The sequence below is a fragment of the Balaenoptera borealis genome, assembly GCF_965194805.1.
Source record: "Balaenoptera borealis genome assembly, chromosome: 12".
Taxonomy (NCBI): domain Eukaryota; kingdom Metazoa; phylum Chordata; class Mammalia; order Artiodactyla; family Balaenopteridae; genus Balaenoptera; species Balaenoptera borealis.
The window spans coordinates 104,776,771-104,790,182 of NC_138869.1; the positions used below are offsets into that span (position 1 = coordinate 104,776,771).

The following is a 13,412-nucleotide window of genomic DNA, read 5'->3' on the forward strand; positions in this document are numbered from 1 at the left end:
AATGCCTTGCTCAGCTACAACCAGGAGCTCATAATGAAGTTTTCCCCTCAGGATCGGTATGATTTTAGAGGAAAGACACTCCTGGAACAATGGAGCAATACAGACTCGCTGATTGGGACGCCTGATGGACTTATTGTCTTGTCTTTAGAGACTGCTAAGCCGGTGCCACCACACCATTCCCTTCTTTTTGCTGTGCCCTCCTGTCTCCATGGTTACCAGGATTCCCAGTGTTATGAGAGTGCATCCCAAACAGGGAGCCCTTATCCAGACTATCCTGGGAATTCACTGTTGGTGTCCGTTTCCCCCTTGTCTATTTCATCCAAGTATCTGGGTCCAGTTACCATATTTCACTGCTTCTGTGATACACATTGTTTCTTATTTTCACACGTCTGATATTGGAATACATTTAAAATCGGTGGTGGGTCACAATTGGCTAAGGTTTATTTCTTTCTTAGTGGCACACCAAGTAATGATACTAATGACTGTATTTTAGATTTGCTGGAATATTGCATGTGGGCCCTTGAGCGATCCTGAACCCGTGACAGTGGTCTTAACAGCTCCCTTCCTAGCAACCGAGAGGACCCAGGCATCCTATAAAAAAGGCTCCTCTCCTATTACTTCTGGAATCTTCCAGGTGCTGTCCTTTACTTGACACCAAACCCACCTGACTCTGTCTTGGCAGCTGTGGCTTCAGTTCTTTTGTCCCCTAGCATCCCCCATGGTGTCCGTGTCCTGCCTGGGTTTCCCTTCCACTCCATGGGGCTGTCTGTGCAGCTGAATCCTGCCTTCGCTTCCAGGCTCCATCATCTGCTGTGTCCTGGCTGTGTGCTCTGCAGTCTGGGGACCCTTATGCCCATGGGTACCCAGTGGAGCAGGGACCAGGCCGGCCCACTAGCCGGGAGGGGAGTTCTGAAGGAGAACTCAGACTCTGCTCTTGACTTTTGTATCCTCAGCACTTTGCACAGTTACTTGCACATAATAAGGGCTCACGAAATGCTCATGCAATAAATCCATGATCCAACAGATTCATCAGTTTCATCTGTGTGACATATAGGCGCAGAATATCTATTTCTTGCGTATTTTTTCCTTTTCTCCATGACAAGGAGGAGTTAGAGCACAGAGCCGTTCCTCAGCAGGGCTGAGGCATTTGGTCTTGAGCCGTTTGCTGACCTTTTCATTTAGATGGGGTGGTTTTGCCTTTTTCTGCCCCTCTGGCTGGGACGGGAGGTGGTCAGCTTTGCCGGCACGGGGCGAGGTGGGGCCTCCACATCTGACCTCTCTTTCTGCACAGCCTCATACCTGGCTCAGCCTTGACATTTCCAGTTCCCCTGGGGCAGGTCCAAGTTTGTGGCCGAGGCTCGAGCTGGGGCCAGGTAAGTCTCCACAGGCCTTCGCCTTCCGGCTCAGGCTAGATGAGGCTGCTTGCATCTACCAAGTGCCTGGGATTCAGTCCTGGTGCTTTATCTGGGTCCGTTCGCCTCTGGCTTTGATCTAACTCTCCTGTAAAAGCGTGGCTTTTAGCCTGGTTAATTCCCTCGCTAAGGGCTTCTCTCCATCTGTTAGGATAATGGAGCTTCCCTGTGAATTGAGCACTTTCTTACTACCTGCAGGGCGGAGAACATTAGGAGACAAGGTCCCTGCCCTCTAAAAACTTCCCTCCCACTCAGCAACCGGCTGGGAAGCAGAACTAACCATGCAAAGCACTTTTCATATCATGGACTGGTTTGTTCACGGTGACCATGGGTGATTTTTTCATGACTATTCACTCTAATCTGGATTTTGATGTGCTATTTCAGATTTCTTCTAGAAAACAGTTCTGATCTTTATTTTCTTAGGGGCGGTGGTGGGAGCTCATGCCTAAGATGGGCACAAGGGGAGGCGTTTGGCAGTGGTGTGTTATGTGGATTCCTAGGAGGGATTTTTAGATATTCAGACATTTTGCTAGCTGCTCGGCCATGGAAGGAGTCTTTTCATCGGAGAAATAGGCAAACGCAACCTCATTCCCTGGCCTTGTAGAGCCGGTCACCCAGCGCACCACTGATGTCACCTCTGGATGGGGCAGCGTGGGAGGTGTCATGGCTGATGATCTCACTTTCTTATTTAGCTGTGAATTTTATCAAGAACAGGTATTCGTAATGGGGCAGACAGAGAGGGTACAATTAGAGTATGAAACAGTCCGCAGTAAGGTGAAGGCTCTTGGTGATAGGAGATCCACATCCAGGAGCTGTAGGAGGTGACCTGGGTGCACCTGGCTGGCTGCAAGTCTCTTTCCAGAAAGTGCCTCCGTCCCCTGATGCTGTAAGTGAGCAGCTAAGAACTCACTCCCACAACCTCCCCCAGAGGTTTGCCCTTGACTGAAGGAGGCCCTCCTGGTCACCCTCCTCCCTTTCTCACCGGGGCACAAAGCCACCCCCTGGCCTCAAGGTGAGGCAGCTGTGGAAGAGTAGAGCTGCTAGTGTTTAAGCCATTAGCTTCGTTCAGGTTTTTCCTAATTAAAGGCAACCGGGCCCATACTTGAGGATAAAATAAACCATTAACATTAGAGTGAAACCAGACATTTTGGATTTTTTCCCGTTCAGTTTCCTCGGTGGAGCAAATCTTGAAGGCACTCATTGCAGACAAACAGCTGAAAGCAAGAAGGAGAACTCCTCACCCCTCCCACCTCCACTGCCACTGCCCAGTGGACACAAGTTTTGGTATGAAGAAATGGGAGTTCCTCGTGCTTTCTTAGCTGTTACTGTCAGCATTCCTTTACCTAATTCAAATTCCTGGCTGCCGCCTGACTTACTCAGAGGGAAGGGCCCCCTGGGAAAGACGGTGCTGGGGGTAAGCTTCTGAGGAGGTGATGCTGGCGGAGGACTGAACAGCTGGGAGGAACCGGCTGTGCAAAACTTCAGGGGAGGAGGAGACCTAAGGATGCCCAGCACCTTGGAGGAACGGAAGGAAGGCCCAGGTGACAGCCGCAGGTGGTGGGATGGGGCCGGGGGCTGAGTAAGAGGAGGAGGCCAGAGCCGTCGGTCTGGGCTCCAGGCAGCTCTGTGGACCCGTGTCAGCCAGGAGGAGGAATTCAGATTTTTTTCTAAGTATAAAACCCTCGGGCCCTCCGCCTTGGTGAAGCAATCACCAATCTAAATGACCTCCTGGAAGACCTTCAGTCATGCTGGCTCACAAATATTTTTTCCATAAGAGTGACTAAAACAGGTATTTCCTAACATATGTGAAAAATGGATCACTCAGACGAACAGTACCAAATACCACTCACTTTTCCTCCCCCTCTAATTGCTTACACATCTGAATGATCTCCGGGTCTGTGCACCTCGTAACCTCCCAGCAAATCACGGTGGTCCCAGTAAATGCTTCCTTCAGACCCGCCCGTCCTTGCCTCTCACAGACATGCTCCTGAAACCCACGCTCGACCTGAAATCTCCGTGTTGCAGGTTCCCAGACAGTTTCAAATGGCAGTCAGGTGTCAGGGCCACCTGAAGGGAAACCTAGGGTATCAGGGCCACGGTTGGGGGGCAGGGGGAGCAAGAAGCATCACAGGGGCTCTTCTCCCCGCTGGCCGAAGGGAAACGCAAAACGGTCAGAATTTGTTTCCAATGCTTCCAGCCTCCAGAGATCGACCTAGAGACTCCAGCAAACCTCGGTTTATCCAGATGAGTTGACAGAGAAAGGTCTAACGGAACTGTGCTCTTTGATTCAGTTGGTGGGTGCTCTTGAAATCAGATAGTTAAGATAATTTTTTTTCTGCTCATTTTATTCTATCCCATCAAAATTACTTAGTGGGCGTCTCCCGTGGGCTCAGTACTGCCTCGTGCTGTGGAGGTAGATGTAAAAGACAATCTTCCCTGGGCCCGGGTGGGCGATGGACTGACAGGTGTTAATCAGTGTGTGCAGCTCTTACAACTGTTGTCTACCACTTTGCGGAGGATTTCTGGCAGAGGGGCACCAGATAGGAAATCCCTCTGGCCTGCTGGAGCTCCCGAGTGATGAGGCCAAGAGGCCGGGTCCTGAAGGAGCTTAGAATGCTGTTTTCATCAGTTTCACTGTTCGTTGGGAGGTTTTGAAAGCCATAAAATAATTTTAAGTAAGGGAATGACATAACCTACTTACATTTTGAAAATAGGGCTCTGGCTGTAATCAGGGGATAGGGAAGAAGGGTTTAGTTATCTTTGCTGCACCATGAATCACTTCAAAACACAGTGGCTTAGAATAAGAGCGCGTTTTTCTTTGGGTCAGGATTTCTGGAGCTGCTCAGCTGAGAGGTTCCAGCTCGGGGTCTCCCATGAGGTTGCTGTGAAGATGCTGGCTGAGGCTACAGTATCGGAAGGCCAAGTTGGTGCTTGTCATCAGCAGACAGACGGTCAGTTCCTCTCCCTGTCAACCTCGCCACAGGCTACATGACATAGCTGCCGGGTCACCCCAGAATGGGCGATCCAGGAGAGTGAGGCCAAAGTGTCTGTTACGAACTGCATATTTTTGTCCCCTCCTCCCAGATTTGTATGCTGTATTTGGAGATGGGGACTCTGGAAGGTAATTAAGGGTAAATGAGGTCATGAGGTGGGGCCCTAACCTGATAGGGTTGGTGCCTTTCTGAGACGAGGAAGCCACCAGAGCCCTTGCTCTCTCTGCCATGTGAGGACACAGGGTGAAGGCAGCTTCTACAAGCCAGGAAGCAAGCTCTCACTAAACACCGAATCTGCAGGCACCTTGATCTTGGACTTGCCAGCCTCCAGAACCGTGAGAGATAAATGTCTGTTGTTGGAGCCACCCGGTCCGTGGTATTTGGTTATGGCAGCCTGAGCTGATGGGGACGGTGCTAATGCCTTCCGTGACATGACCTTGTACCATCCCTGCAGCCACATTCTGTGTGCTAGAAAGTCGCTAAGTCCAGGCCACTTTCAAGGGCAAAGGAATTAGACACCCACCTTTGGAAGGAAGGCACATCAAAGAACTTGTGAACATAATTTCGATATCCCTTTGTGATCTTAAAATAAGAGGTTATTTTGTGACCCAGGTGAGAAAGGATAGGGGTCATAATCTGGCCCTAATGCAGATAGAATAGATAGGGCACAGATTTGGAGACATGAAGCTCGTAGAGTCAGTGTGATTTGGAAACTGCAATTAGACTGAGCTGAGACAACCAGAAGGGATGTGATGTGGAGGAGGAAGAGTAGAGTCAGGACGTGTCAGATGTGAGAGGCCTTTGGGACGCGAAATGGTTATTTCAAATTGGCAGGGGTGCACCACAGACGTGGTGTTAATCTGGGGGTTGTGAGCATGAAAACTATGGGTGCAGATGAGATCACCCAGAAAAGGGCATAAAATAAGGGGAGCAAAGGGCCCAGGTAGAGCTCAGAGGAACTCCTTTGTTTGGGATTTGTGTAGAGGAAGACAATCTAGCAAAGAAGACCAAGAATGGGGCAACCAGAGAGGGGACAGAAAATCCAGAAACTGTGGCCTTCAGGGAGCCAAGAGGAGAGAGTGGGTTCCTGTGTCGTACAGGGCTGGGAACATGGCTGGATTTGGTGATATGGAGGCCGTCTGTGACCTTGAGTGTCAGTGGACTGAGTGGAAGTCAGATTGGATTGGGTCAAGGAGTGAATATTTGGAAGGAGACAAAGTGGATAGAAACTGGGTTGACAGCTCTTTCAGGAAGGTTGGCTATAATAGAAGAGGGCAGTAAAGGAAGTTAAAAATGTTTTAATGCTTGAGGGAGGGCTGCAGTGGAGAGGGAGGGGTGGGGAGAGAGAGAGAGAAGAGTAAGAGCGGTTGGTTAGGGAGTGAAGTCCTGGAGAAGTCGCCTGCCTTTGCTCTTTGCTGGGTGCTTCCTCCTTTCTAACAGAAAGGAAGATGTGGGCTTGGGTGCCTGCGATGGGCATCTGTAGGTTGGGGGTTCCCCTCGGGTGCCTTCTGTTTTCTGATGAAGTTCAAGTCTACGTTAGTGATGTTGAACTTCGGTCACATATTAGAATCCCCTGGGGGAGCATTTCAACCTCCCTCACGCTGGGCTCACCTCTCAGACTCATTACATTACAATCTCTGGGTTGGAATCCAGCCATCAGGATTTTTTAAAGTTCCCCCCAGGAGACCAGAGTGCAGCCTGGGGGGAGGAGGGTCACTGCTGGAGGTGACCGGGGAGGAGATGGGGTGGTGGTGAGTGGTCGTGGGATTAAACTGTGGGAGCACAGGCCACTCACCAGGGCTGCAGGCAACGTGAGGCCCTACTGAGGTAGGTGACGGTCCCTTTCCCCTGGTGACTGTCTGCTTGGCTACTTGGGTACCTCCAGCAGAAGGACCTGCTCGGTTTCAGCTCTGGTGACAGTAGGTGGTAGAGACCTTAACTTCTGTGCCTCCGTTTCATCATCTGAACAATGGACATAATGGTACCTACCTTCTAGAACTGATGTAGGATTGAGGGAGATAAAGGGCATTAATGCCTAGCTCAGCCCATAGTAGAGCATAAAAGGTCATCATTCACATTAGCAAATAATCTTCTTGGCTAGAATTTAGGATGTGAGTGGAAGGGTAGTGGGATAGAGCTATAACAGCATGTTTGTAGAGAGGAGCTTTTCTTGCCCTTTTTTATTGAGATACAGTTGCTGTACAATATTATATAAGTAACAGGTGTGCAACGTAGTGATTCACAATTTTAGAGGTTATGGTCCTTTTATAGTTACTATAAAATATTGGTTATATTCCTAGTGTTGTACAATGTATCCTTGTAGCTTATTTCACACATAATAGTTTGTACCTCTTACTCCCCTCCCCTTATCTTGCCCCTCTCCCCTTCCCTCTTCCCACTGGTAACCACTGGCTTGTTCTCTATATCTGTGAGTCTGTTTCCTTTTTGTTATACTATCTTGTTTTATTTTTTGGATTCCACATGTAAGTGGTAACATACAGTATTTGTCTTTCTCTGTCTGACTTATTTCACTTTGCATCATGCCCTCCAAGTCCATCCATGTTGTTGCAAATGGCAGAATTTCATTCTTTTTTATGGCTGAGTAATATTCCATTATATATCACCTCTTCTTTATCCATTCATCTGTTGCTGGACACTTACATTGCTTCCATATCTTGGCCATTGTAAATAATGCTGCTATGAACACTGGGGCATATGTATCTTTTCAAATTAGTGTTTGTTTGTTTTCTGATATACACCCAGGTGTGGAATTGCTGGGTGATATGGTAGTTCTATGTTTAGGTTTTTGAGAAACTGCTGTACTGTTCTCCATAGTGGCTGAACCCATTTACATTCCCACCCACAGTGTATGAGGGCTCCCTTTCCCCCGCATGAGCGGAGCTTGTTTAATAGGCTGTGAGGACCTCCGTGGTACTTCAGTCTGGGGTGTGTGCTTTTGGAATCCTGGAGACAGTGGACTGGAGATCCGAGGGCAGGTCTGGCCACTTGGGCTGTCCTCCCAGGGCCCCAGTACAGTGCTCTGCTTGGCCTTTTTTTTTTTTTTTTTTTTTTTTTTTTTTTTTTTTTTTTTTAATTTTTTGGCTGCGTTGGGTCTTCCTTGCTGCGCGCAGCCTCTCTCTAGTTGCAGAGAGCGAAGGCCACTCTTAGAGTGCGCAGGCCTCTTATTGCAGCGGCCCCCCTTATTGGGGAACACGGGCTCCAGGCGTGTGGGCTTCAGCAGTGGCGCACGGGCCTAGCCACTCCACAGCATGTGGGATCCTCCCAGACCAGGGATTGAACCCGTGTCCTCTGCATTGGCAGGCAGACTCCCAACCACTGCGCCACCAGGGAAGTCCCTGCTTGGCCTTTTTTTGCTTTCTATCTTTGCTGGCATATTCTGGCCAGTGCACCGTGTGGGGAGCAAGTGATGAAGAATCACGACTCCGATCACCGGGCTTGACCGAGCTGTACGTAGCCAAGTAGGCACAGGGAGAGCCAATGGTCTGGGTCGGGCCCATTCACTGCAGGGGGCATCCTTCAGGGGAACCTGTTCTGATTGTTCTGATCACGCCTGCTGCCCTATTACCGGGACTGGCTACTGATTGCACGGGTGAGGAGGGACACGTTTTTCTACCTGGCTCCAGCAGGGCTGTCTCCATCAGATGAGAAGTAAGCTTCTGCCATGGGGTGGGGCTCTGGGCGAGCCACGCTGAACACGAGATGAGTCATCAGAACGGCTTCTTATCTTCGGTGTGCCTTCCTCCAGCGCTACCTTTAGCCACCACGGGAAGCCTTCCTTTGGTAAGTCCTGTCCCAGAGCCTCTCACCGACGGCCATCTTGCCCGCAGAGACTACAAGTCCCAGCATCCGTCACACGCGTCCCGGCCACGCCCCCTGTTAACTGCGAGGCCGGGGCCCTCGCTCGCCTCCCCCAGAAATGCCCCTCCGTGTCTTTGGCAAGCTGGCAGGCTGCCACCCCGGCCTTGACCCAGCCACATGCTTTGTTTCAATGCAGCAGTGGTGACCCCTTCACTCCTGGCGGTTTCTTTGCCCCACGATGAGACAGGAAAAGCAAGATCTCTAGCCGAGAGCTGCCCCGCTGCGCATTCATCCCGCCAGCCACCAGAACCCTGGCAAGATCGAGGGTTTTGTCAGATGGGAGCCGTGGTGGTGAATAAAAAAAGTGAAACCAGATGTCCTTCCCTCCAGTTGCTTCATATCCATGCAGGGGCTTGGAGGAGGAGGCCGTAAAAATGTCACAGCCCTTGATTCCTGAGGCCCAGATTTACGCTCTGCGTAACCTTGCACCATAAACCCACTGCCCTCGCTGGAGCGCTGGCTTCTGAAGGGGCAGAGCCCAGCTGCAGCAGTGACCAGAGGCTGTGGACAGTGCAGAAGGGACATGGGTGGGGAGCGCGGGGGCGGGGAGCCTGACTGGGGACCAGCGGTTGCTTTTCAAGAATTTGAAAAGATGTTACAAGATTGGCTTGGAGTTTGGCCTTCTTGGGAAATAAGCCAAACTCTATCTTGCACTTTAGCCTGAAAGAAGACTTGCTTTCTCTTTGGAAAGTACTAGCAGATGCAAGAGAACTCGGTGGGAATGGAAATCACAGAAGCAGAGTTTTCACTGCAGGTCGAAGTGTCTGCAGGAGAAAGGAGAGGCGGGCAGGGACCAGACGCCACTGCCCGAGGGGGCCGTCCTCCAGAAGCTGCAATGGATCCCCAGTGCGTGGGGTGCCATCGGACTTTGGCTTTAAAGTAGTGATTCTATCTGCTGTGTGAAGGCTGAACTCTGGGGGCGGGGCAAGAAGGAAGCGAGGAGGCAGCCCAGGAGGCTCTTACAGACGTCCAGTGATGACGCTGGCTTGCGTCAGGTGGAAGCCATGGACGCGGAGAACGGCAGATGGGCTCAAGGTGTGATGGCCAGACCCTGGGAAGAATCACGGAGGCCCCCCAACTTCTGGTGTGAGCAGCCGAGTGGGCAACGGTGGTGCCACTGCAACGGAGCCTGGAGGAGGATCAGGTCCCTCGAGGGGATTCAGACTGCGGTTTTGGACCCACTGGGTTAGAAATGCTTACAGACACCTACGTGGATGTTTTAAAGAGACAGTTGGAGATGTGGGTCTGGAGATGTGAAGAGAGGTCAGGGCTGGGATCTAAATTTGGGAGTCATATTATGGGTGACAATTAGATAGATATGGTCAGTCCCCAGTTGCCCTCTACTATTGCCACTACAATTGTGGTCACCTTCTTAATTTCTCTTTCTGATCTTTCGTTGTTAGTGGATAGGGATGCAAGAGATTTCTGTGTGGTCACCTTCTGATCTCTGCATAGATGCTGGCCAGTGCCAGGGCGCCCTGGGTCATGGCTGCAAATACACAGGTCACGTCCCTCCTCCTGCCTGTGACTGACGTTTCTCCTCCATCTTTCCAGCTGAGCCCGCAAGCGGCTCCGCGGTTTCCCCGCGGGGCTCCCAGGTAGCTGCCCGCTCTTGATGGCGGTTCCCACGTGGCAGGAAATCTCCTTGCCATCCTGACCCCAGACCAGCAGCATTCTCCCCGAGTTCTCCATTTCTGTCTTTTTGCATCATCTGGCTCAAATTTTCTACTCTCTTAACATTTTCCCAGCTTGTTGACATTTTTACAGTGGGTATAACATTATTTCATTATTAGTCACTAAACAGGAATGATTTAATTTTTCATTTGATCCATGTTGCTAAAAGTGTTACATTACTTTCTAGCACATTCTAAGTGACCAAGTTCTGATAGCCTACTTGAAACAACACTTCTAGATCTGTGTCTAAGCAGCTGATGGTCAGGATGCCATCAGCTGCTTAGACTTGGACAGAGACGCCCACTTACAGGGATGCAGGTGGCAGCCGACCCTGCCGTTCATGCTTATTGCGTCCTGTGCAATTTCTACGTTGCATGGCAGCTATCTATGGCGTTTATTTCTTCTAATTAAATAGGAACAATGTTCAGTTCAATGGATTCTTCATATAAAATGACCATAGGGACTTCCCTGGTGGCGCAGTGGTTAAGAATCCACCTCCCAATGCAGGGGACGCAGGTTCGATCCCTGGTCAGGGAACTAGATCCCACATGCATGCCGCAATTAAGGAACCCATGACCCGCAGCTAAGGAGCCCACCAGCCGCAACTAAGGAGCACACGTGCCACAACTAAAGGAGCCGGTGAGCTGCAACTAAGGAGCCCGCCGGCCACAACTAAGACCTGGTGCAACCAAAATAAATAAATAAAATAAATAAAATTTAAAAAATAAAAATAAAATGACTCTAACAACCGCCTGCCTTCCCCCGCCCCCAAGTAAGGCTGGAAACAGATGCTGCTTGTACCATAGAGTTAGAAACTGCACTTGTGTGACTGAAGCCAGGACATATGTGCAGGAACTGCTGAGGGGCTTTCTTGTGGTCTAGTGTGGAGCCCATGGGCCAGGCGAGGAAGGCCCAGGGAGAGCTGATTCACCATCCGGGGGGGGGCTGGAACTAGCACCACTCTGGTTCTCTCTCTCCCTCTCTCTCCTGCAGCCCTTCTTAGTCTCCTGCGTTGCTTGGTTTTTGCTGGTACCTGGATTACTCCCAGGACTGGAGCTGTGGATTTCCTCCCCTTTGGGGATCCTTGCTGCAGATAACTGGGATAAAGTGCAGACTGAGGCGTCATGACAACATGAGGGGTAGATGAAGGCCAGATTGCTCACGGGAGGTGTGTACAGGGAGACGCAGAGGGAAGCGGCATGGAGATCGGAGCTCTGGGAAGGACCAGGCAGCAGGAAGGGAGCTCGTAGGTTAGCTGGGGAGGCAAGGCTGTTGGGGGTGGGTGCACGGGTGGTGAGAACTGCGGTGGGGAGTCCTGGAAGTCTGGAAGGAGCAAATTTCAAGAAGGGACACTGTTGAGTCAACACACTGCAGGCGGTTATTAAGACATCGCTAAAGTGTCCATTCGATTTAGAAATTCAGCGCTAACTGGTGCCTTCAGCAGAGCCGGTTAGAGGAAAGGGGTGGGGGCAGAAACCAGCCTACAGGAGGTTGGAAAGTGAGGCAACAGAGACAGCAAGTGAAGCTACTTGTAGGGAATTTGGAGAAGAAGAGAGACAGGGCAGAATCAGAAGAGCACACTGGATGGAGGGAAGGGTTCTGTTTGCCTGGCTTTGCTCGCGGAGCTTGGGGAGGGGGTCACTGCACTTTCATCTCCAGTTACAAAGAAGAAGAAAACAAGTGCTATTGGTTGACAGCCCAGCCTGTCTGCTATTGCGGTGTTTGTTTGTTTGTTTGTTTGTTTTGGCACTCAGTGTGATGGAGACCTGCCGGTTTGTCGTGTCAAAGTCTTGCTGTCGCTCCGTGTGTCTGGAGGAAGGTTAGCAGTGCCAGGAAAAGGCCCAGGTAGTAATGGACCCAGGGAGCGCCCACTTTCCAAATCCAGCCGCCCCCCCCCCCCCCCCCCCCCCCCCCGCTTTGCGAGGTTGCTCCACGCCTGCCGTCACCGTCACCTCCACACCTGCAGGCTCGCCTCTTCCAGCGGCCAGTGAAGGTCAGCTCCACCTCGTTGCTGAAACTGTTTTGTGCGATTCCTACTATTGCTGGGCGACATCTTTGTTCTTTGTTATTGTTTTGGTTTTAACTGGAGAGAATCTTGGTGCTGAGACAAAGGGGACGAGGGGAGAGGGAGAGGATGAGAGTCAGGGAGGGGATTCTGGAGGAGGGAAGACCGGATGGGGTCGGCAGGCAGGTGAAAGGCCTAGGAGGCAGGGGCAGGTGTGAGCCTGGGCAGGAAGTTCGGGGAACCCATGTCCAACTGTCCCTGCTCAACAGGCAGGCGGCAAGATCACCCATGGAGGGGAAGACAAGGATGTGATGGGGCATGATGAAAAAACCTGAGGTTCGGCAGTTGTGGGGACTGAGAGGGGCCGGGCAGGGACCAGGAGGTGGTTTCCTCATTGCTGCTTGCCTGGCAGAGGTTAATGGTGTATTCAAGGTGACGCTGGCACTGATGGTCTGGCGTTTCCTCCATCAGTGCTGTGAGGATGTGGGAAGGAAGGGGGTGTGTGGGGATCGGAGGAGGAGCTCAGGACAGGAGGGCAGACGAGATAAAGGACCAGGGGCCAAGGGAGCAAAGGGTTCTGGCCTGAGCCCCGCGATTCCTTGTCCTCTCCTTTCCCACCTGCCCCGAGCCTCTTCATTGAAAACCAGATTCATTTCACTCCCTGTGTTTTATCCAGAGGCAGGCCTTCGGGGTCATCCACGCACTGGAACGGTGGACTTGGGGCAGTGGTGACATGTCAGTGTAGTTTCATCAGCGGTAAAAATGCACCATTTGGTGCAGGATGTTGATGGCGGGGAGGCTGTGAGTATGGCGTCAGGGGGCACATGGGATCAAGACCCTACCGTGAGGAAGAGCCAGGAAGGGAGGGGGGCAGGCTGGTTGGGGGTTGGGAGTGGGCAGAGCAGAGCTTGCTCATAGACCAGACCACAACAGGGCTAATGTTCTTAGTTGGCTTTATTTTTAAGGGCAGTTTTATGTCCATGGCATAATTGAGTAGAAAATACAGAGATTTCCCAGATCCCAGACCCCACAACCCCACACACTTCCCTTACCATCGACGCCCCCTTCCCTGTGGTATATTTGTTATAATTAATGAGCTTACATTGAAACATAATAATTACCCAAGGTCCATAGTTTACATTAAGGTTCACTGTTGGTGTTGTACATTCTATGCCTTTGGACAAATGTATCCGCCATTACATATCGTACAGAGTATTTGCACTCTCCTAAAAATCCTGTGTTCTGTCTATTCATCCATCCCTCCCCCAGCCCCTGTCAACCACTGATCTTTTTACTGTCTCCTTAGTTTTGCCTTTTCCAGTATTTTATATAGTTGGAATCATATAATAAGTAGTCTTTTCAGATTGGCTTCTTTTACTTAATAATAGGCATTTAAGGTTCCTACATGTCTTTTTGTGGCTTGATTGCTCATTTCTTTTTAGTGCTGAA

General features: G+C 50.8%; 1 protein-coding gene across 1 annotated transcript in view; it reads left to right on the forward strand.

Moving 5' to 3' along the window:
• Positions 1-1,400: 1,400 nt before the first annotated feature.
• The window catches only part of LOC309607757 (uncharacterized protein), a 73,019-nt gene continuing 61,007 nt past the window's right edge, over positions 1,401-13,412 (forward strand). Inside the window, exons 1-2 of the transcript XR_014232528.1 lie at positions 1,401-2,953; positions 4,240-4,363. The gene's annotated coding sequence lies outside the window, so the exon portion shown is untranslated. The remainder of the gene's footprint in view (positions 2,954-4,239; positions 4,364-13,412) is intronic.